This window comes from Mandrillus leucophaeus, unplaced genomic scaffold (genome assembly GCF_000951045.1).
Source record: "Mandrillus leucophaeus isolate KB7577 unplaced genomic scaffold, Mleu.le_1.0 Scaffold24, whole genome shotgun sequence".
Taxonomy (NCBI): Eukaryota; Metazoa; Chordata; class Mammalia; order Primates; family Cercopithecidae; genus Mandrillus; species Mandrillus leucophaeus.
Window position 1 is genome coordinate 1,834,693 of NW_012102476.1, and position 5,577 is coordinate 1,840,269.

A 5,577-nucleotide genomic window follows, 5' to 3' on the forward strand; every position below is an offset into this window, starting at 1 on the left:
GAGGGGGTCTATTGGTTTAAATAATTGAAAAATCAGAGATAGAATGACTTCAGGCATGGCTGGAGCCTGAGGCTCAAACGATGTTGATTTGAACTTGGTCTCAGTCTCTTTTAGTTCTGCTTTTCCCAGGACTTACTTTCTTTTTCTTTTTTCTTTTTTTTTTTTTTTTTCCTGATACAGGGTCTTGCTCTGTCACCTGGGCTGGAGTGCAGTGGTACAATCATCGCTTACTGCAGCTTCGAACTCCTGGGCTGAGGCGATCCTCTCACCTCAGCCTCCCCAGTAGCTGGGACCACAGGTGTGACCCACCATGCCTGGCTCCCTGGACTGTCTTCATTCTCAGGCAGGTTGTCTTCTCGTAGGTAGCAAAATAGCCAAGCCTCATTCTACCAGCTTAAACAACCCTGGCAGAAAGAGTATAGCTTTCCCCATAGCTCCAGCAAATAAAATAGGGCTGTCTCATCAGCCCAGCTTTCATCACCCAATGATCTTCCGTCATTTAGTAAAGAATTTATCTGTTGGGTACTAGGCTTAATACCTGGGTGATGATATGTACAATAAACCCCCATGACAGGTGTCTGTCTATGTAATAAACCTTCACATGTACCCCCAAACCTAAAATAAAAAATAAGCTGGGTGTGGTGGCTCACGCCTGTAACCCCAGCACTTTAGGAGGCTAGGCAAATCACCTGAGGCCGGGAGTCCGAGACCAGCCTGGGCAACATGGTGAAACCCCATCTCTACAACAAATGCAAAAAAATTAGCCAGGTGTGGTGGCCCATGCCTGTAATCCCAGCTACTCAGGAGGCTGAGGGACGAGAATGGCTTGAACCAGGGAGGCAGAGGTTGCAGTGAGCCAAGATCATGCACAGCAAGATCCTGTCTGTAAAATAAAAACAAATAAATGATTTATTTTATTTTATTTTATTTTTTTTTTTGAGAAACAGTCTCTCTGTGTCACCCAGGCTGGAGTACAGTGGTATGATCTCAGCTCACTGCAAACTCTGCTTCCCGGGTTCAAGTGATTCTCATGCCTCAGCCTCCCGAATAGCTGAGATTACAGGTGTGCGCCACTAGGCCTGGCTAATTTTTGTATTTTTAGCAGAGACGGGGATTCGCCATTTTGGTGAAGCGGGTCTCAAACTCCCAGCCTCAAGTGATCTGCCCGACTTGGCCTCCCAAAGTGCTGGGATTATAAGCATGAGCCACTGTGCCCAGCCAAATAAATAAAATTTTAAAAATAATTTGGCTGGTCTTTGTCCCAGGTTCCTGGCATAGAGCCTCCAAAACCCTTGGAAATTCCTGAGTCATAGAAATGTCTGTTATTCAGAAGTTCCTTATGTAACACCTGAGTTTTTCTGTTTTTTGTTTGTTTGTTTGAGATGGGGTCTCACTGTCTCCCAGGGTGGAGTGCAGAGGCCCAATCTTGGCTCCCACTGCAACCTCCACCTCCAGAGTTCAAGCCATTCTCCCGCCTCAACCTCCCAAGTAGCTGGGATTGCAGGCATGGGCCACCACACCCAGCTAATCTTTGTATTTTTAGGAGAGATAGGGTTTCCCCATGTTGGCCAGGCTGCTCTCAAACTCCTCACCTCAGGTGAGCCACCCACACCTGCCTCCCGAAATGCTGGGATTACAGGCGTGAGCCACTGTGCCCAGCTAACACCTGAGTATTTGCTAATGAGGTGACTCATGGCAGGCCCTCAGTAGCTTCAGGATGGGGTCTGGTCACCAGAAAGACCAACCCTGTGATTAAAGCGTTGGGATTTTGAGCCAGCCCAACCCCCAGGGAGGGGAGGGGGCCCAAGGATAAGACCAATCACATGGTTAGTGATTTACTAATAAGAACTCCGGACACAACCTCAGTGGGTGTTCTGGTCAGCAAATGCATTGATGTGCTGGGAGGTGACATGCCCTGCTTCCACAGGGGAGAGGGCACGGGAGCTTGGTGGCCCGCTCTCCCAGCTCTCCCTGTGTGTCTCTTCATTGGCTGGCCCTGCTTTGTATTCTTTGTAAAGCTGTAATCCCAAGTGTAGTGCTTTCCTGCGTTCTATGAGTCATTGTTTTTATTTAAGTAAAATATACATGTGTAATTTACATCTTTACCATTTTTAAGTGTACAGTTAGGTGGTAATAAATACATTCATATTATTTTTTGCCTCTTCACCTCCCCCCCAACTCCCCATTATGAGCCATTCTTGTGAACTTTTGAACCTGATGGGGGACAGTGTGGCCTCCTCTGGGAAGCCATGCATGGGTGGTCCACCTAGGCCACCTCTCAACTACCTTTTTTTTTTTTTTTGAGACGGAGTCTCACTCTGTCACCCAGGCCGGAGTGCAGTGGTGCAATCTCGGCTCACTGCAACCTCCAACTCCCAGGTTCAAGCAATTCTGCCTTAGCCTCCCAAGTAGCTGGGATTACAGGTGCACACCACCACATCCAGCTAATTTTTGTATTTTTAGTACAGACGAGGTTTCACCATGTTGGCCAGGCTGATCTCGAACTCCTGATCTCAAGTGATCCGCCCGCCTCGGCCTCCCAAAGTGATGGGATTACAGGTGTAAGCCACCATGCCCGGCCTCAAGTACCTTTTACTTAGTAGCTTTTGTGTGACATTCACCAAGTGCTTCCAGTTGTGATGTCTCCCGCATCAGAGTGATATCGCATCAGAGTGACATGGGTGTGACGGGAGCCCTGGGTTTGGAAGCACACTCAGGGTTGGCATGCAGGGACTTGGGGAGGCAGGGGGCAGAGTAGAAGTTGGTGCAGTGGTCCACAAGAGGGCTGATGTTGGCCTGGCTCTGGCGATGTAATGGGGTTGGTGCCAAGGGATTTAACTAGAGAGACTTCCCAGGCTCTTGGGAAGAGTGAAGAGTGAAGGATGCCTTTGAGTTTCCACTGAGGAAGGATTTATTCAGTGGCACCAAGGACAGTGTGCTGGGACCTAGTCCTTAATGTGCCACTAAGTTCCTAACTAGCACAGTACTCATTTCCATTGCACCAGACCCCATCCTCCTCTTAGAAGTTTTAGAGCTACAAGAAATCTTAGAGATCATCGTATGATTTAACCTCCACCCCCAATTTGCAGATAATAAAGCTGAGGGCCAAGAAGGTACAGCGACTCATCTTTATTTATAAAAATGAACATGAATACAAAATTTGCTTTCCATTGAAAACCTCAGGAAACTTACTAAGCCCAAGGCAAATGCTCAACTGAAATGATTCAATAAATAATTCCTCCAACAAATACTGATTCACTTAAGCATTAGGCATTGTGGGTTTTTTTTTGTTTGTTTCGTTTTGTTTTTGAGACAGAGTCTCGCACTGTTGCCTGGACTGGAGTACAGTGGCGTGATCTGGGCTCACTGCAATCTCCGCCTCCGGGTTCAAGTGATTCTCCTGCCCCAGCCTCCCAAGCAGTTGGGATTACAGGCGTCCGCCACCACCACCAGCTTTTTTTTTTTTTTTTTTTTGGATTTTTAGTACAGACAGGGTTTCACCATGTTGTCCAGGCTGGTCTTGAACTCCTGACCTCGTGATTCACCCACCTTGGTCTCCTAAAGTGCAGGGATTACAGGTGTGAGCCACCGCACCTGTCCTTTTTTACTCTTAAGAACAATGCCAGCCGGGCGCAGTGGCTCACGCCTGTAATCCCAGCACTTTGGGAGGCCGAGACAGGCAGATCACGAGGTCAGGAGATCGAGACCATCCTGGCTAACACGGTGAAACCCTGTCTCTACTAAAAATACATTTAAAAAAGTGAGCCGGGCGTGGTGGCGGGCACCTGTAGTCCCAGCTACACGGGAGGCTGAGGCAGGAGAATGGTGTGAACCTGGGAAGCGGAGCTTGCAGTGAGTGGAGATAGCGCCACTGCACTCCAGCCTGGGTGACAAAGCAAGACTCCGTCTCAAAATTAAATAAATAAATAAATAAATAAAAATAAAAAAGTAAGTTCTTACTGCCATGAGCTGGTGAGATGGGAAGAAAACAAGCAAACTAGAAAGATAATTTTGGGCATATAGATGCTATGAAGAAAATCAAGGTAGAAACAATCATGGGGGCCGGGTGCAGTGGCTCACGTCTATACTCCCAGCAATTTGGGAGGCAGAGACGGGCAGATCACTTGAGGCCAGGAGTTCGAGACCAGGCTGGCCAACATGGTAAAACCCCCGTCTTTACTAAAAATACAAAATTAGCCGCGTATGGTGGCACTTGCCTGTAATCCCTGCTACTTGGGAAGCTGAGGCATGAGTGTTGCTTGAATCTAGGAGGCAGAGGTTGCAGTGAGCTGAGATCACCCCATTGCACTCCAGCCTGGGTGATGGAGTGAGACTCTGTCTGAAGAATAAAAAAAGAAACAATGATGGAATGTTTGCAAAATGAAAGGGGGGCCAGTGTGGGCCAGGCATGGTGTCTCACACCTGTAAGCTACCTTCAGAGGCCAACGTGGGCAGATCACCTGAAGTCAGGAGTTCGAGACCAGCCTGGCCAACATGGTGAAACCCCGTCTCTACTAAAAATACAAAAATTAGCAGGATGTGGTAGCAGTCATCTGTAATCCCACCTACTTGGGAGGCTAAGGTAGGAGAATCGCTTGAACCCAGGAGGTGGAGGTTGCAGTGAGCTGAGATTGTGCCACAGCACTCCAGCCTGGGTGACAGAGGGAGACTCTGTCTCAAAACAAAAACAAAAATGAAGGGCCATTGTGGCCAGGGGAGTGAAGGAAATGAAAGTTGTACTATATGGGTTCAAAGAGGTGGACAGGGGCCAGATTATGCAGGCCTTGTGGGACACACAGAGAATTTTATTATTATTGTCATTATTATTTTGAGACAGGGTCTCCTTCTGTTACCCAGGCAAAAGTCCAGTGGCTTGAGCACAGCTCAATGCAACCTTGAACCCCAGGCTGAATTGATCCTCCTGCCTCAGCTTTCCAAGTAGTTGGGACTCCAGGGGTACACTACCATGCCCAGCTAATTTTTCTACTTCTTATAGAGACGGGGTCTTGCCATGTTGCCCAGGCTGGTCTCAAACTCTCGGGCTCAAGCAATCCACCCTCCTTGGCCTCCTAAAGTGCTGGGATTACATACAGGCATGAGCCGCCATACTTGGCCTTATTATTTTTTTAATAACAGTTTTATTGAGATATAATTCACCTATCATGATTGAGATACAAATCGCCCACTTAAAGTAGGAACTTGGATTTTATTTCAAGTGCAGTGAGGAGTCATTTAGGGAGGATTCATTTATGGTCAATATTTTATTTATATTATTATTTTTGTTAAGACAGGATCTTGCCCTGTCACCCATGCTGAAATGCAGTGGTGTGATCACAGCTCATTGCAGCCTCGACTTCCTGGGCTCAAGTGATCCTCCCGCCCCAGCCTCCCACAGAGCTGGAACTACAGGTGCCTGCCACCATGCCCTGCTAATTTTTCAAATTTTTTGTAGAGATGGAGTCTCGCTACGTTGCCCACGCTAGTCTTGGAACTCCTGGGCTCAAGTTATCTTCCCACCTTGGCCTCACAAAGTGCTGGGACGATGCACATTTTAAAGACTGATCTGGCCGGGCGCAG